The following is a 20182-nucleotide window of genomic DNA, read 5'->3' as shown; positions in this document are numbered from 1 at the left end:
ATGCAGTGAAAAAGGTGGTTGTTAGGAAATCAATGAGGTGACGAGGGTCTACACTACAAGAGTAACAAGGATAGGAAAAAGGGAATCGATTTGGCCAATACATGAGGGGATAAAACTGGTATCACTGAACATTGAAAAGATATGAGGAATAAAGGAAAGGAGAAATTACGATGCTTTTCAGGTTTCTAAGTTGGGTGCCAACAACTGCTTCAGAAACAGTAGGAAATTAGAGGGAAAGATGATGAAGTCTAACTTGGATGCTGTGTATTTAGGTGATGTCCATTAGGCAGTTGTCTGTGTAAGATTAAAGCTGAGGGAACAAGTGTGAGCTGGAGATTAGCTCTGAATGAAATCTACCGTATAATAGTGGAGGCTAAAATGACCCGAGTGGACAGCATCGCCGTACCCAATATGAACAGTGGTGAGCTCAGGATGGAACCCTGGGCATAACATTTAAGGGGCAGACAGAGGAACCTGGGAAAGGGACAGAGAAGGAAAGGCTGAAGGATGCAGAATCACAGGAGAATATAGTCATAGACCTTAGAGAGTAGTTTCAAGAAGGGTGAACTGATCTGCAATGGAAAATACAGCAGAGGCTTAGTGAGATTAGAACTGAGAAGCATCTGTTAGATTTGGCAATTGTTCATGGATAACCTTAGTATGAGAATTGTGGAATTGGTAGAAAGGTAAGAAAGAGCAGAAGGCAACAGGTTGAAGAGTGAAGAGATGAATACAAAGGTGATAAAACCATAAAGAATGAGAAAATGATTCCCCACAGAAGCCAGGACAGTAGTTACTTCCAGTGGGGAGAAAATGCACAGGTTTTGGGGTAGCTGCAATTTCCTATTTCTTGAACACAGTGGTGTTATATAACTTAAGTGCGTGTGATGTAACTATGCATTTTTCAATGTGTATGTTACACTGGACAGTAAGGAATATTTAAAAAAATTGAACAGAAGCAGAAAAAAAGGGGATGGCAGGTATGTATTATTTTGAGAAGCATGAATAACAAGGGGCAGAATAAGGTCGAGCAACATCTAGGAAGGGGATTTGGTAGAGTTTGCTATTAGAATGAGAAAGAGATCTGAACATGTGAGGAAGCTAGTAGAGAGGGAGGTGGTGAAAACAGGAGAGAAGGGAGAAGACAGAGCTAAACCCCTGAGGTGGCAGGGGCTTTAAACAGAGGGAGAAAAACCTAATAGCCCTCCCACTCCTTTTTTTTTTTTTTTTTTTTTTTGTAGATTGGAAGAAAGAGGTGAGAATGGGAATGAAATTGGATAAGTTTATTTCTTATTTATTTATTTATTTATTTATTTTTTTCAACGTTTATTTATTTTTGGGACAGAGAGAGACAGAGCATGAACGGGGGAGGGGCAGAGAGAGAGGGAGACACAGAATCGGAAACAGGCTCCAGGCTCTGAGCCATCAGCCCAGAGCCTGACGCGGGGCTCGAACTCACGGACTGCGAGATCGTGACCTGGCTGAAGTCAGACGCTTAACCGACTGCGCCACCCAGGCGCCCCTATTTATTTATTTTTTAAAGTGAGCTCTATGCCCAACGTGGGGCTCGAACTCATGAACCTGAGATCAAGAGCAGCACGCTCCCGCAATTGAGCCAGCCAGGCGCCCTGCTTATGTTCTTTATTGGGATGCTATAACAAACAGTGCTGGTGTGCCAACTAATTTCATTATTACTGTTTAATGTGGCAAACAGTTGGCTTGTGGAGGTTTTATGTTATTGACATGGGAAAATAATCTATAGGCTATAAAAATCTTCTTCAACTTTATGTTTAGTTTGTTTCCTAAAACGGAAAACTGGAGGATAACAGTAGCCTAAAAGATCTTTTCTATTGAAAATGCCTACAAATGCTACACAAAATAGAATTTACAATTTCAGCTATTGTCAACTGGGATATGATAACTAACAAAGGCCTTATATTCTCCAATAAAAGAATGTGGTTCATGAATTAAGACAAGCTAAAAGTCGTCAAGCATAGTTTTGACAGGTATGCATACAAGCATGTACCACTCACTCACTCACTCACTGCAGTGGCTCATAAATTTGTTCAGGTATAGAGCAGCAGGAAGACATGAAATTATTAAGCAGAAATTATTTTTCCATCTTTGTGTTACTTGATGTGACACAAAATTGCAACCATGAGTATATATGTGGTTTAAGAGAAAGAAATCAAAGCAAGAGATGTGTCATGGATGTGAAGGCAGAACACATAATGTTTTGAGGAAGAAGTTGTCAAAAGCTACTGGTGGGTTAAATAAGATAAAGACTATGAAATCCACTGGATTAGCAATCAGGAAGTTGCTGGAGACTAGAAACCGTTGTGAGCAGTTTATTTGAGGGGTAGAGATACAAGCCAGACTGTAACGGGTTTGTTGTTAAGTAGAAAGAACTGAAGAACAGAACACTGACGACTTTTTCAAGATACCAGGTTGTGAATAAGAGAAGGGAAGGGGACAAGTAGAGCAGAACAAGTTCAAGGACGCCTCCATCAGTGATGTTTACCAGAGTGCTGGGCACATGGCATAAGCATATACAAGCATTCTTTCATTAATTTATTCAAAAAATAATTGAGTGCCTAATATATGCCAGATATCTTAGAATAGATTAGGTAACTGAGAAGTCAGACAAAAATCCCTCCTCACATCTTCCACGTTGGAAGACAGATAAACCAACAAAACACACACACACACACACACACACACACACACACACACAAAATAGGGTAGTAATAAATGGCACGCAGGCAATTAAAACAGAGTTAAAGGAATGAAAGTCATTGGTGGTGACTTAAATTGCATTTTAGAGAAACTCTCACTGGGATGGTCATTTCTTGTGATAAAAATACCCCCAAGTATGCAATGACTGGGGAACAGCATTCTAGGCCTCAGGCATGGGGACAGGGAATGCAAATCTTGGAGATGCGGGTAAATTTGCCATATTTGAATATCAGAGAAATATCTGTAAATTTGGAAGTGTAGTAGGTGAAGGAAGCGTGGGAGAAGAGGAGGTTCTAAAGATGGAGAGGGACTAGATCGCTTAGGGCTTATCATTCAGAATGGAGAGCACTGGATTTGAGTGGCATGAAAATCCACTCTAAGGCTAATGGTAGGTGCTCAAAAATTAGTCGGTGACTGTAGGCAGAGACTATCACTGATGATAAACAGAATTATCCACCCGCCAAATAATAAACATTCTCTGAAAGACTTATGTTTATAATTTTTCAATGTTTTTTTTTGCAAATATATGGTAATTTACTGCTGAGGCAAGATTTCTAGATTCATTGAAGAAAGGAAAATATGCTCACTATGTTTATTCCACTGGAATAAGAAATTCCATTGGCTCAAATCCTATGAAAAAGGACAAGATGAATCAGGCAGTAATGATTGGGGAGGGAGGGCACAGAAAGAACCAGAACAAGATGGATATCCAGACACTAGGACTTTGGTATGGATGCAAATAGGGATTTCCTCACAGGAGAACCACTGGTGTCCCCATGGCACTGCTGGCTTTTCCTCAGGAATACAGAACACAGGAAAGCCACACTACCGTACAAGTCTCCAGTGGTTCATTCCCATCGCATCCTCTCAGAGTAAAGTCCACTTTTACTTACTCCTGCCACAGTGCTCCTGATGCTCCTTTCCCCATTTCACCTTCTCGTGTACTAAACTGATTATCATGTCTATTATCTGCCTCCCCATTGCTGGAATGTAAGGTGCACAGGGTAAGAGCTCTTTTAGTCCACTCTGTATCCTTATGGCAAGAATCCAGGACGAATCCAGCTCATTGCCTGTTTTTGTATAGCCCATAGGCAAGAATGCTTTTACATTTAAATGGTAAAAAAAAAAAAAAAAAAGGATATTTTGCAACACATGAAAATTTTATGAAATTCAAAATTCAGTGTCTGAAAATCAAGTTTTATTGGAACACAGCCAGGCACATCTGTTTACAGGTTATCTAAGGCTGCTACTCTTTTCTTCAATTCCCTACATCACCCAGTGCTTATCAGACATTTCTCCAAAGAAGATATCCAGATGGCCAACAGACACATGAAAAAGATGCTCGACATCACTCATCATCAAGGAAATGCAAATAAAATCTACAAAGAGATAATACCTCACACCTGTCAAAATGGCTATAATCAAAAACATAAGAAGCAACAAGTGTTGGCGAGGATGTAGTGAGAAAGGACTCCTCTTGCACTGCTGGTGGGAATGCAAACTGGTGCAGCCATTGCGGAAAAACCGTATGCAGGTTCCTCAGAAAGGTAAAAATGGAACTACCCTATGATCCGGTTATCTATGGCTACTTTTCATGCTACAAGAGCAGAGTTATGACAGAGACCATATTGCCTGCCAAGCTGAACTACTTACTACTTGGCTTTTCATAGAAGTTTGCCAATGCCTAAACTAGAACACAGAAAGTGCTCAAAAATAGGTGGTGAATAAGTAGATCTTAAAGACTCCAAAATTTTATAGAGTGGACATGAGTTATACAGCCAATAAATGTGTTTAAAGTAAATTCAAACACTGAAAATCTCTGCAATATTAGGATGCAGAGCAAAAGTTTTATGGAATTTCTTTGCATTATTTTATTGCCTAAGTTAGAGGAAATTAGAGGTACTCCTAATGTTGTTCCATCGGCCTGTGTCACTCTGCCCAGATAAACATGGTGCACTCCTTCGCCTCCTTCAAGTCTTGGCTCAAAGGTCGTATTAGTAATGCTTTCTTGATCACGTTTTTTAAGTCTGTCAGCTCCCTCCAACTGGTGTTCCCTACCCTACTTCACTGCTGTAAAGAAAAAAACAAAAACAAAACTCCATGTCACTTATCACATCTCCCATAATATATTTTGCTAGTTTGTTTTGTCTATCCCTCCACTTGCATTCCCAGACAAGAAGGACGTAAGGTCTGTGAGGGCAGGGATTTCTGTCTGTTTTTTGTTCACTGCTATACCCCAGATCCAGGGACAGGGACAGGCATATAGTAAGAGTTCTGTAAATATTAATAGATGAATAATGAGGTAATGCACAGGTAAAGCACATGACCCATAGTAAGCATCCAATGCATTTTAGTTATTGTTAATAATTTGGATGCTTTGGAAAACGATATCAATTGTCTTATGTCATTAAAGGACAATTTATTTTTTAATGTTTATTTATTTATTTTGAAACAGAGTACCTATGAGCGGAGGAGGGGCAGAGACAGAGAGGGAGAGAGTGAATCCCAAGCAGGCTCTGTGTTCACGGCACAGTGAGTGTAGACCTGGAGGCGGGGCTTGATCTCACAAACCCTGAGATCACGACCTGAGCTGAAATCGAGTTGGATGCTCAACCGACTGAGCCACCCAGGCGCCCCTAACAGACAATTTTTTAAATTATGCTTTGATATATTAAAAAGTCTGCATGAATTAATACAGCTTCCTAAGCATCTCCCCTACTTCGAATTGAGAGTGTGGTACATACGCTGGCAGAATCAGGAAAGAATTAGTAATATAAAGAGAATAGGAATTCAGTTTTATAGTACCAGAGATAAAGAGATCCTTCTTAATCAAGACTTTGAAAGCATGTTTCATGTTGACACTTAATTTTTTTTTTTGACACTTACTTTATTTTGAAAGCATGTTTCATGTTGACACTTACTTTATTTTGAAAGTAATGTCATTCAAAGAGCCTTAAATTTAGCCCCGCTGTTCATTTATGCCCCTGGATGAAGTGCAAACATTTGGATGTTCATTCATCTGAATAATGTCACTAGTTAAAAACTTCCATTATTACTAATAAAAATAGCAACAGTATTTATATTGTGCTATGAAATTCTAAACTGTTTCACAATAATTAATTAGTAAATGACACGACAAACACTATCTACATACTCTCATTTTAATAAACTATCATGTACTAGGACTTAATAGGAATGCAATCAGCCTAGATCTTACCTAATTAGAGAACATTTCTGTATTAGAATACAGTACTGAAAACTCAATAATGATTTCCAGTGGACAAGTTCTCATACTGTGATCTAACAAAAATCTTACAGCTATTTAAAGTGTTAGAAATATAAATTTGTGACTACTTCTGCCTTGGAGCATGTCTTTATTTTTAATTAACAGTAAAGGTCCAATTTAACACAGAATATGTCAACTGATTAGCTCTAAGTTCAGGGTTCTGTCATACAGTCTATATTGTGGATGAAATGTAAGGGAATGAATGTAGTCTTTTAGAACTTTTTTAAAGTTAAACATTTATCTAGAGACTTTGACCCAATGGGTTACCAAGTGAACTATTTATGAAAGCAGCTCTTTTTTTCTTTCTTTTTTTTTTTTTTTTGTTACAGACATTTAAATAATCTATATTTGTAGGGTGATATCTTGGAGATTACTTTACTATCAATATATAGAAGTAATAACCTGGTAGATAGCATTACCTATGAAAGGTCCATCCCATCTGCTACTCTTGCTGAAAGCTTTTCATGCACCAGTAAACTCAGTAAATATCAGAAGATAAAGCATAAGCCTACCACGCCACGGATTTACTCCTAATGTCTCCTCAAAGTGCAGCCCGATGCAACGATTACAAATGATTTTCTTCTAATGTCATTTTACATAACCCTTTTTTCTGCATGAGTAGTTAGTGCGGAATGAATGAATGAATGCCATTAAAACAGTTAATCATTATCTGGGACACTGGCCTTACTCCCTTCACAACTAGGAATCTCCATGACAAAGGCCAAGAGATCAAAACGCCAGAGCTGCCTCAGTGTCCTATTTCCAACAGTAATTTTTTATGCAAATGAACCTGCTGGGCATCTCCCTCTGTGACCTTGAGCTGCCCTTATCTAAACTGACTTTGATCCAATGAGGGTTTGCATCTAGTTGAAGCTCATTACTATATAGGATATGCAATCAATTTCACTAATTAAAGGGAATTTTCTACTCTTGTGAATGCAAAATGGACTTATTTTTATAATTACACATATGCTTAAAGACTATATGTTTTTATTAATCCAATTTGTTACATGAACATATATTAAAAAGCAAATACATTAAGTACTTGGGGTAAATGTATTCATGACCAAATGTAACGTTTAATACTGAGCTTAGCTCCAGTCTTTCTGGACAAGTCACATTTGTTCACAGACCTCTTAAATCAATATGCTTTTCATGCTTGAGAACGACCCAATTCTTTGAAAATATTTCCAAATCAAATTATTCTTTCTAATAGCACAAGCCTCCCCCCCGCCACCCCAATATTCATGTATTAAAAAAAAAATCCAAGCCAAGTATTAAATAGTATTTCCCAAGAAAATGTTACCCCAAATGTTAGGTCATCATGGTCAAAGTCCATTGGTTGAAGTGACCAATGGCTTGAATTTCACAGCTGAGCAGAAAAGTTTCAACTTAAAATATATATTTTTTCCTCTTTAACGATATTATTTTTATTGCTTACTCTAGAGATCAGATACAGTTTTTTAAGTATTTTATTTAGTTTTATAAAGAGTATGCAGGGAAAAGAGAATGAATGCCCTCCCTTTCCTTTAGTATTGTTTACAATATAAATTCCAGTGAAATGTAACTGGTAGGTATTTAAGATTTTAAAATCGGGGCGCCCGGGTGGCGCAGTCGGTTAAGCGTCCGACTTCAGCCAGGTCACGATCTCGCGCTCCGTGAGTTCGAGCCCCGCGTCAGGCTCTGGGCTGATGGCTCGAGCCTGGAGCCTGGAGCCTGTTTCCGATTCTGTGTCTCCCTCTCTCTCTGCCCCTCCCCCGTTCATGCTCTGTCTCTCTCTGTCCCAAAAATAATAAACGTTAAAAAAAAAAAAAATTAAAAAAAAAAAAAAGATTTTAAAATCAAATCTGGGGCCTAAAGGAATGCAAGTAAGAAATGTAAAAGTTAGGCAAATAGTTGTGTAGTGAACTGAACTAAAGCTGAGTCTGTGGCAAGGCAAAAATGATGATCCCAAGATCCCAAGATATGACCAAAGATACAAAGGTCCTGTCCTCCCTTGTCAGTGTTTTTCTGGGGCCAGTCCTCACACCTGCAGACGAGGACATTAGGTCTGTTCCAACCACGGTTTGGGACAAAGTCTTCCATTTGTAGACCATTCTGGCAAACAGTCACGGTATTACTTTTGACGAATACTGGGAGGAATTTTCTCCCCAAACTAAAGGTTTTGAAATTATTTTAAAACAAAGCTTCCTTCATAAAGTTTTTTAAGCTTTCTTTTTTTTTTTTCCCCCAGGGGAAAAAAAAAATTCAATTGTATTCCAGAGGACATTGCTACTAATTTCCCCTACATCCTAAAAATGCCATTAAAAGTACCATATATAATGATACACCTATATCTTTTATGTGTTAAAAAAAAAAACTATGTCATGTACCCAACAGACTCCCAATCCATTGGGTAATTCCTTAATTAGGCAGATTTTTGAAACATGTATTATGTACACAACAGACCGGAACGTCTCCTTTGGAGCATTTTCTAGTCTATCGGGTGATTACATCATTAAGCCACACATGCTACGTAGAAAAAAATCCTTATGAAAATTCATGAAAAAATGTACAGCACATCATTAGCATGCAGCAGACGTGTATGCTTTTGATATTTTCTCTGTTAAAAAAAAACTACATGAAATAATTAGTCCAGGTCATGAAAACATGAGAAAGGTACCAGACACTGGTGAAAATGAAAATTGCAAAAAATTGCATCTCTCATGGTTTAGCTGAGAGTAATTTGCTTTATTGGAAAATGGATTCTAAAACAGTGTTCATTTGAACTACAACAGAATGAAAAGTGTTGCTTTATTGATTTGATATTTTCTATACACATCTAACTTCCTCCTTACACCTCTTTCAGATACTAAGTTTTACAAACCAACGGGTCGAAGGTTGCAAATGACCAGTGGTAAGACCATTGATTATTCAAGGCCTTTCAGTACTGTGTGTTTGTATACGTGTATCTTCATTTTATGTAACCAAGAGTATAAGGGATTGCCTGAGTGTATCTTTTTCACTAAGTTGAGACTATACTAAAGGAATACAAAAAGAGGTAAATTGTTGGTAACTCTCAATACTGAAAAGATGGTATATATTCACAACATTAAGCATTAGGCAAAAGTCTAAAAGGCGATATATATGAAGACTAAAATAAATGAAGCACAGGTTTCATAAAAAGAAGCTATTAAACTTATTTATCACTTTTCTTTCTGTAAATGAGATCCCACCCTACATTTCCCCCTAACCCCCCCCGAAAAAAAAAAAAAACCAACAACAAAAAAAGAAAACCTCAGTAAGCAGAGAACAATGAGCATATGCAAGACAGTAAGGATCACAGTAATTCACTCCCTGAATGCTCCAAATCTTCATGGCTTAAAAAGCATCCCAATTTTCTCCAAAGGTAGTGGCATTTATTCACTGGGCCATAGCTAATTTTACATGGAATGCAAAAATGTTAGTTTAAGTTTAATTTACCACCCTATTTAAATATTTCCAATGTAGCTCTCAAACTGCAGGGCTATCCCTCCGTCTATTTTAATTTTAAAGTAAGTTAGCAAAGGCTTCCTTCTTAATCCCCAGGGACTACCTACACAGTGACACGAACGCGCAAATTTATGACAGCAACATAAATGCTCTTCTGAAGTAATGTGCAACATTAAGTGAAAATCGTTTCCTGGAAAGATATTATAGGTATCTATATTTTATTTGCCATCTTAAACATATCTGGGTCTTTATGGCCTTATTTTAAAAATGTATTTCCTTTTTATATTTCCTGGTGCAAATGGACTGCATAAATAAGCAATGTGCTATGAGGCTTCAGACCAGCCGATAAAACCTTTCAATTTTCATGCCAGCTTCTTCTTTTGTAATTCAAATCCGCCTGGAAACTGGCAGCTCTGAAAACTGAAACAAGCGCTGCCACAAATACCTTGTAATGCTATCGACCTTGTCTGCCCGTGCAGTGAGAGCGGGGGCCGCGGATGTGTCTGCAGCCATCCAGATAACACAACTCATTTTTGGGGGGGGCGGGGGAGGGTGGGGATAACAGGAGCCAGCCCCAGACTGTGCACCAAAAGCAGTCATTACCAGGCGCGCTGGAGAATAAGTCTCTTCAAAATACACAGTGCATTTAAAAACCACATATGAGGCTGAGCCACTGCTGTCATTACCAATTTTAATTTCGCTCCTTCAGTTTGCCAGCCAGATAAACTCTTTAGTGCTGTTTTTTAATCTATTTGCCACATTTTAGGTTTAAGATTATAGTAATATGGACAGGAGAAGGAATCACTTTTAGGGGAAATAAAGAAATAGATCCGCTTATCGGCGCCCATCAGAAAGTTCATTAATCAGCCAGGCTTTGTGCCCTCTAAATTGAAAGGTTAAATAATCCTCTCAGGAATATTTCTCGGCCCCTCCGCCAATTGTCCGGAGAGGAGCTGCCATTCATAGCACGCGGGATCGGTGACAGGGTATCTTACCACTGTTTGGACCCCAAACAATGATGGACAAATGGCCTGGTTTACAAAGAACCTTTTAGTACGCGGATGGAAAAGGGACCACAAGCTTTGAAGCAGGGTGGAGGGATGAGGAGGGTGTGAAGACAGGATGTGGGGGAAGGGACAGGAAAGAACACATACATGTGTGAATCCATGGATACTTCATCTGAAGGTTTATTGGGGTAGACTATAAAACATAGAAACCACATTAGTATATATCTTCCAACCATACGAACTACTTAACATATTCAAATTTGCTTATATATTTTGCATATAATGGTATATAAACCATCACCGGAAAACTGTAGAATAATAGAACTGTAGCTCTGTTATATTTATTAGCTACAACACAGAGGATTCAAATAAACACCAGTATTTTCATTTTTACCATAACTTCACATGACTCACAACACACAGCATTCCCCCTCCCCATCCAAACCCGCTTATTCATGTGAAATACTCTTAACCCACAGTCACAAAGGCAGAGAACTCCACAGCTGGAAGGACCTGTCTAAAGAGGGGGAAAGTAATGCTTTTTTTGCTTTTACAATATGCCCTATCTTAGCTCCTGCTTGTCTTTAAAATAAAGAACAACAGGAAATAGGAACGCTCTTTGCAAGAATACAAATCACAGGCATTGAGAAGATGCTTAATTTTGTGTTGTCTTTTTTGCTGGACCTATTGAGAATAAAAACAGTGTAGAAGTGGTGGAGCTCTTACACCTCCACATCTTGCTGTGAAATCAGGCTCGTTTCTGGCATCAGTCATGTGAAGGCATGAAGCAGTTTTATCTGAAGTACAAAAAAACTGAGATGCTATTTTCACGTGATTAACATAAACCCTCTACCCCTATAGACCTGGTTTACGTGTGAGTGGGAATTACTTGATTTCATATTAAAATCAATATATATTAAAAAAGCAAAAGATTTATATAATTTCATTTGCTTATGATAGATGACTATACTCAGATGACACTGAAGTTACCATTAAGAACTGAATGTTTACTAATGTATATAGTTAGATCATATATTTTTCAAAATTAGTATTTCTTTACATGGCACAAATTTTATATAGTCATTTTCATTAGGAGAAGAAGTAGCCTAAATATCTTTTGTGACCTACTTCTTAAATGTCTTTATAATGATTTTTTTGAGCAAATCGAATTAAAAAAAAAGTTTGCTACACTTAAACATTACCTACATTTCTAGAAAGGAGGATAAATAATTAGAAAATGAAAAGCGAGGTAAATAATTTTGTTAACAAAAGACAGTGCTTGTGAGTATTTTAACTTCAGTAATTATAAAAAGGAAACAATTTTAGGAGACAGAAAGTAAAGAGGTCATTATGAATCTCCTCATTTCAGGTAAACAATAGTCTTCTCAAAAGACATTACAATAGTCTGAGTTTGGGCTATTAGCCCAGAGGTCATCTCTACAGGTGCGAGGCGTCTATGGGTTTGCTTTATTGGAGCTCACACAGTGTTGAATATGGGCTATGTGCTAAGTACTGTGCCAAGTACTTTACACTTATTGACTCATTACATACTTACAACAAGAAGGCACCATTCCCATTTTTCAGATGAAGAAACCAAGGATCTTAGAAGCCAAATTTTTTAACTAGGTTTGACTATCTAGTAAATTCAAGAGACAGAATTTGAGCCAATGTCTGATCTCAAAGCTGGCATTCTTTTCTCTGTAATAAACATTCCCTAGTAATTTCCTCTGAATGAGTTTGCCACTCCAAATCAATTTTACTGCATGTTTCTTAAGGACTTTAGTAAACAAGGAGGAAATGTGGTATAGTTATAAATAAAGGAAATGGGAGAGATCCAAGAAAGATAAATTTGAGATTTTACTGTATGAACAAAGTTAATAAATGATTCAAAATTTAGTTCCCCTAAGTGAAAAGAAATGTGGGGGTAATCCACAAATACATGTAAAGAACAGTATTTATATAAAATTGGCATTTATAGAGATGGGTATATTACAAAGTTATAAAGATGACCTCATAATCCATATAATAGATTTGATTTCATATGACTTTTGAAAAAAGGAATGAAACTAATGTGGTAGCTGGGGTGCCTGGGTGGTTCAGTTGGTTAAGCCTCCAACTCTTGATTTTGGCTTATGTCATGGTTTCATGGTTCATGGGCTTGAACCTTGCATCGGGCCGTAGTGCAGAGTGTACTTGGGATTCTCTCTCCCCCTCACTCTGCCCCTCTCTCACTCACACATGCTCTCTCTCTCTCAAAATAAGTAAATAAACTAAAAAAAAGAAAAAAGAAGGGATGCCTTGGTGGCTCAGTCAGTTGAGCATCTGACTTTGGCTCAGGTCATGATCTCACAGTTCATGGGTTTGAGCCCCGCATGGGGCTCTGTGCTGACAGCTCAGGGCCTAGAGCCTGCTTCAGATTCTGTCTCTCTCTTTCTCTCTCTCTCTCTGCTCCTCCCCCACTTGTGTCCTCTCAAAAATAAATTAAAAAATAAAAAAAAATAATTTGGTAGCTTTATTACCATTTGACACACACACATGAATTCTTTTTACAAAGCTAGCAGGGATTTCTGAACATTCCCATGGAAAAACTCCTATTTGAAATGTGATCTACCAGTATACTGGTATATCAATTAAGGCAAAGGCCTATATTAATTCCAAAGATACTAAAAAAATTTTTGATCAAATGGTCTCTAAACATGTGGCATTTTTCTTCATATAATATATTTGGTACTTCCAAAAAACTAAGGACGTTGGCCCTAAATGACCATTGCTGAGTTCTATTTTGTTGCCAAAAAATTACATATGTACAAAAACATAATTCCCATGACTTTTTTGTATGTGGAGATCAAATGGCAAATGAATTTCAAGTCTAAAATCTGACTGATTTTATCAATAGTTCATTAACCTTTAGTCATTTAAGAGATTTTGCTTTTAAAATCTTAAACTTAATTCAATTTAAGATTACTAATACAGTTTATACTGTAACAGAACATACAACACTAGTTCAGAGAGACTATTCATACCAACAAGTCAAGGGATTCTTTCAGGAGTCTTTTCCTGAAGATTATTCAAATGATTGACCAAAACCCTTAAAGGTTATAGTTGATCATGACTGTGAGTAACTAAGTGATTCCTAAATACTTAAGACCTGTTAGGAATTACTGTAATCTACCATGTCATTTACATGCATGACTACTAGAAGGAAAGTTTAATACAAATATTATTGGTCCAGTATGCTTTATCTACTTTTATTCTTGCACTGGAATGTCCAGAGAAGATTATGATAAACTCAATCAGTTGGAATATATTTATTTAAGGAATGACATGAATCACCTGTTCAAAATACACATGAAAAAGAATCACTTAAATATACTAAAAGTATTCTACATACTACTTCTACTCTCTTTATGTATGGTTAACATGACCAAGAATAGGCATCATTTAACATTCCAGATTTTTAAACTACAACTTACTTTATAGTCAGATACTATACAGTATTAAACTGCAGTTTGAAAATTTTCAGGCTACCTGTTTATATTCATCTTTGTGATAACAGGGGCACTATTTAAAAGTGTAGAGTTGTGAGTGAAAAACAACAACAGTTTTATTTGGGATTAAATGAATAATGTATGTGTTCCTCAAGAAGAATAGGCTTTAAAAATGTTATATATATTAAAAATATAAATACTTACAAATAGAATTTAATCACTACAGAATTTAAGTATCAATTTAAGTATCAAAAAGGTGAACATATCTAGGGAAGAGAGAGAAGGGTAGTAAAAAGTTCAAATGTAATTTATATCTTTTTATCATCCTCAGGAGAAACATCTGCTAACAGGAAAGAAAAGGAAGACCGTAATGAGTATTCCCTTAAATTTTTAAAACAGAAGTAACACTTGAAGCCCATATTGTAAATATGTAAGTCCTAAATATAATGAATGGTCTTTGCCCCCAGCTACTAAAGGCAGACAAAAAGGCACAGGGACTGTCAAATGAGAAAAGTTAGTTGTTATAGTAGAGCTTCAGTTTCAATCAGTTTATTACTGAACAACATGTGCTACCAAGAAAATGAGCAGAAATGATGAGGGGTTATTTGGACCTATCTTCAGATATTTAGAAGATGGCAAAAACACAGCTGCATCTAGGCCAAAACATTTTTATAATGAATCTTTTAAAAATTGTGTGAATGCTGCATACTTTTCATTGCCTGATTACCTGAAATACTTATATTTACAACAGAACTAATGTTATAAAACACTTGATAATAAAAATATTAACACAGGAAAAAAAAACATACTCAAAATACGCCATATTGATTTCTCATTTAAAACAAATTAATGCTTGCATTAAAACATTGATAAAATAAGTTGGAAATTTTCTCTGAAGGGGATGACACCTCAGTATTTCTTAGAAAAGAAGAAAGTATGAAGGTTTTCCTGTGTGCTTCAATAAATACAAATAAATTTAATATCTAAATCTAAATTTTATTCTATTCCCATTTATATATAAGTTTGTGTACATACAATCTCTAAATTTCTGAGGATAACACTGTGAGAGGAAAAATAACATGTGCATTTGTAATTCACAGTGTTCACTTTTTCCCCCCTCTTCCTTTTACAGAAGCTTTAGAAAATTGCTTTTTGATGATTTAGCAAATTGTATTTATTTTTAAATGAATCTCATTTATTGAAATTGATAATTCCAGGTTTCATTTGCTTTGAAATTGCATTTTCCAATTGCTTCCAATGATAAGTTCTAGAAAAATGTGGTCCAGCATGACACTGAAATAAAGACTTAAAAATAAAACTCAGGTGACCTACTCTGTAAGTGTAGTAATTACATTTATAGTAAATTCTAAACATGGTAAGATTGAAGTAAAAAAATTGCTAGCTAAATGTTGACACTAAATTCTTTAGAGAACAAGTTGAGTACTTAAATAAATATAAAAGTATTCACATATATTTTCCATCTGAAAAATATTTTACAATTTTAGTCACAGTTCAAACGTATCTTCTATCTCTGTCACCATATATGAAGTATTAGAAAACAGTCATCAGTGCTCATTCAGAAATTCTTTTTATTCAGATGCCAAGTAACTTGAAACATAAAGTGGTCTGATATATTTTATAGTAAGTACTACAATGAGAAGACGGCCCCGAGGTACTACAAAACAGTCCTGTTCCTTCTGAATCATCAGAGCATGATTACACTCACCTCAGCAGCATTTCAGTGTTAAGGACATTTTTAATGAAAACTAAATCTCTGAAAATTTGACAGAGATGTAATATCTCAATAGCAACACTTAACCAATCAAAACACTGAAATAGCAACACCAGCTACAGAGGGGGGAACCCCTACAGTTTAAACAAGGGTGCTCCTGGTTCTTGAGGCAGTTGGCAAACTGAATTGAACTAGCGAAGAGCTTCCAAAATGAATTTGCAAAGTGTTAGTTTATGATAATCTGTATGCCAGTCCTCAAGATATGGTACAAGAAAAAAAAAAGTTGATTTAAATAATTCTAAAACAGAGTGAGGCCTAGCTCTCACTCTTCTATGGAGTTCTAACACTTTAAAATACAACGTGTAACCAGTTCTATTTTCTTAAGCACACACATGAAAAAAGGCATGTCACTTGGTATCTACTGTGGATGGGGTTCTTGCGGGTGTTGCGGTTCTGCTCATGTAGCCGAAGAGCTCCCAGAAAGAGGTGTAGGACTCCCAACATGTATTCAATTAAGAGAGAAAGAGGGACTTTTTTCCCCCCACAAAAAGAAAAGATTCTGGCTTGAGGCTGACTTTTGGAAATTTTGTATTTTTAAAAACCCACTTTAGTTTTAGGCAGTTAGAAAACTGTTACCCATCCTATCCTCATCACAATTGTAGGATAAAGACTTTTGGATAACTATAGCCTCACAACCAAATCCCACTTTATTATTCCTTCCTTTTGGACTACAAAACATCGCTCTAAAGTTAAATTTAAATCTGTTCACATTCAGGGTTACTTACTTTAAAGTAACATTCTTGTTTAGTGTAAAACTCTCATTTCCATAATGTGAAAACCCAGAAAATACATTTCTAAAGTAATGTTTCCAGGTAAGGAGAAAAAACTGAGTGGTAAGATGAAACAATATTGTTAATTATGGTCCACACTCTGACACTCAACTGGTTCAGGTAAGACAGTATCGATTACTAGTAAACTCTGGTCACAAGCTTTTTCCTAGGCTAGACAGGAAGGCAAGGAAACCATATTCCTTACTGTTTCCCTGACAGCAAGCATTTTACTTTTTGAAGTGAAGTCTAGGCATTTGAAACACTATATATAAAGAAACCATTTAAAAGGTAATTCTTCCAAAAAGGTTACATTTGCTTCCTATTTAAACTTTTAGTTAAAGTAAAAGGTGGTAGGTTGTAACATTTTAACAATGCACACAAAGCAATCCAGGCGCAAAATTAAACATAAAAGATGCATTGTCCTTTTTGATTCTTAACACACACACAGCCCCCAGATAGCAAACTCCTGGTTACTTTTTTAAAGTAAGTAGATTAAAAACAAGATTAACAAAATGTCCAAAGCATGTCAAATTATAGCCTCTACTAGTTAAAAATTCTGTTGGTTGTAAAACTCTGTTGGTGGCCATTTTGGCCTAGGATTTTTAATATAAATGAAACTAGAAATGACAGGGAATGGGGGAAGGGGTTTTCCTTCTTGAATAAAGAGGGAAATTTTTATCTAGAATGAGTTATCTGAAACATGAAAAAGAGTATTCAAAGTCAGGCTTTACCAAAACCTGAAAATATAACAGAAAGTAAAATACAAGAACAATGCTATAGTATTGAAGATTTAAAAAACGTTATAAACATTTCTGAAGGAGGTAAATACATAAACTAATTGGGGAAATTATTTAATTGCTAAATAATATCATAGATTTTTCTTTTTCCTATGCAGAGCTCCAAAGTGATCATCTAAAGTCATTAAATTACATGACAATTTTATAGCCATAGCCAAATTAGTTGTTATAATATGCATGCACACACACTCACACACACATCTATCTATCTATGTAGTATCTTTTTATTAGAGTTTTACTGGCATGTACCTTTAGAATGATGGTCTTAGTTTTTTTTTTTTTTTTTTTTTAATGTAGTGAAGTCCAGTCAAGTTTGGCTAAAAAGCTGTTCTATTCAGATACAAGTTGTTAAGGAAACTTTATTTCATCTCATTTAATTGCTGAAAATAGTGAACATTTTCTCTTCTTTAACTTTTGTCTTACTTTTAGAATGTGTTTTAAGAAATTTATGATTTGGAACATTTTGCAAGTCCACTTACACCATTCAGCTTCACCACCACTGCTGTGTATTTGAGAAATAACACTCTATTTAACCTATAAACTGTGTTTTTTTTTTTAAAGAAAGAGAGCAATTCCCAAATAGACCTTAAATTACAGTTGTTAAACTTGAGGCTGTGTAAATGTCCTTCTGGTCTTACTGATAAAAACCAGATAAAAGTAACTGAAAAGTTCTCATTTTCAAACTGGATATACTAATCAATTTATTCCCCCCAAAACACAGTTCATTTTGGGTAAGAAATGGACATTTTGGGTTAGAAAAACAAATGGATCAATGATTCAATGCGGAAATTTCCAGAGTTTTAGGAAGAGTGGTTTAAAGGAATGTACAGTGGCAATTCTAACCTAGGCTTCATTACTTGGTCATTGCTGAGTGATGCCACATTCACATGTGAGGGCTACTATAAGTCAATAGATGGCAGTCCATCGCCTAGTAAAAGAGCTGAAGATGACTAAACTCACCATGCATCCTGCTTTTATTCAAGATTAAATACTGCTTAATTACACACATTTGGATTTGCCTATCTACATAATTATTTAACTTTTATTCTAGATGAAAATTGATACTGATATATACATGTTTATAAGTGTACTAGCTTAGCATGTATATTTGCATAGTAAACTAATTCTAAATTACCAATTACTAACTTCGACTTGATAATTATAAATTGTGATAGTTACCTTCAATATTATTTTGAAAACTAATCAGAATTCCAGATTGAGAAAAATGGATTTTTCAAAATAATTTTGTTATACCTATAAATAGAATATATTGTAACTCTCTAAAAGAGAAATTCATTTTGTTTTCATTTATTTTTTCCCAACTATTCTCTTTACAATTTATGTTTTTCAAAAGCTACACTATTAAACAAACCTTCAAATATTTGTTATACTAAATACCAATTTCTATTCTTCTATGACAGCTATATTAAAGAATATAGGTGCAAGTAATGAAAACAGTGGCTTTAAAATAGTACTTCCCACATGTCAAGTTTTCAAGACTGGAATTCTCTAACTTAGGGGAAAAGGGAAAAGAAACAGTGTCAAATCCATTAGGCTGTAATTTAATAAAAATACTGATTTAATAAACTGCTATATAATTACAAAAAGTGACTGTCATTTTGAAAAATATATGATTGGATTTCAATCAAGTTTAGGCTATAAGGATTTCACCATAGTATGTTAGGATAAAAAAATTGCTATATAAGTATAAATACAATGTATCCATAAGAGTTACACCTAGAACATATATGTGTAACATATATAGGGGGATACGTGTGTGCGCACGCGCGTGTGTATTTTGGTATAACACTAAATATTTTCACAAAACCCAATTTGGGACTGAAGGACAGTTGAGGAATTACAGCTTTCTACTGAGAATCTTTAAATAAACTGAATAGTGATAACAATATGAAAACCAACCATCGGGCATTGTTCATTGCTTCTTGGGCCTGTGACAATCTTATTGGTAGTCTGAGTCACTGCTTGGTTTACTTTTTATTTCTACAAGGGGAGAGCAGTAAGAAGACATGTTTTGTAAAAACTTCGTCCTTTCTATTTTTACTAACTGTCTTCCTATAACCAAACCCTCTTAATACGTTAAACCTTAAGGAAGAGCTTTTATAATACTGTTGCAACTGCAGAACTACAAGAATACTTTTTATTATCTCATCTTGCGCAGTATAACACATTTAATATATTAAAAAATGACTACTATGGTGAATTATTGAAATTATTGAAGCTGAGTATTAAAAATAAACTGACTTCATAATATTGAGCACTAGCCAATTGATTCCATAGTAAATTATGTTTTCTACTTCTACTTAGCCTAAATTCACAATAAAAGGAAACCAGAGAATTGAATAACTTGAATGGTATTAAGCAGATGTTTATACACTTTGAATAAGTCAAGAGGAGCTTAAGGATATGACAGCTGAATTGTTCTATGCAAAAGATACACTAAGCTTTTCTTAGCTTCATTAAAAAAATATGTGCAAAAATTTCAATAAAGCCAGAAAAATGATTATGGAAGATATGATGGACTGTATGCTTAGGGACCGTAGATAATACAACACTTTAAAGACACTGGATTACTATTATTTTTTATGGCTCCTAGCATACTTTTTCCCTTTAATTTCATGAGTGTAGTGTAGGAAGACGGAGAAATATCATGATGTAATCATTAAATGATGTGAGTAATAAAAAACAAACTCTTTTCAGAACAGGAAGATATAGAACAGAGCACTGGGCAGGGAAGAAGAGAAAAAGTATATTATTGCTTTCTCAGTGCAAAAACTCTTGGATGTTTATTATCTTCCAGTAGAAGATGCTTGTCTA

The 20182-nt window shown here is 35.6% G+C and overlaps 1 protein-coding gene across 3 annotated transcripts in view; it reads right to left on the bottom strand.

The window, feature by feature from the left end:
- ZCCHC7 (zinc finger CCHC-type containing 7) overlaps positions 1–20182 on the bottom strand; it is a 251698-nt gene that overhangs the window by 9968 nt on the left and 221548 nt on the right. The window lies entirely within an intron of this gene.

This window comes from Herpailurus yagouaroundi, unplaced genomic scaffold (assembly GCF_014898765.1).
Source record: "Herpailurus yagouaroundi ecotype Mexico unplaced genomic scaffold, PumYag 160, whole genome shotgun sequence".
Classification (NCBI taxonomy): domain Eukaryota; kingdom Metazoa; phylum Chordata; class Mammalia; order Carnivora; family Felidae; genus Herpailurus; species Herpailurus yagouaroundi.
Note: the sequence above shows the minus strand (reverse complement) of the source record. Positions and strands in the feature narration are given on the sequence as shown.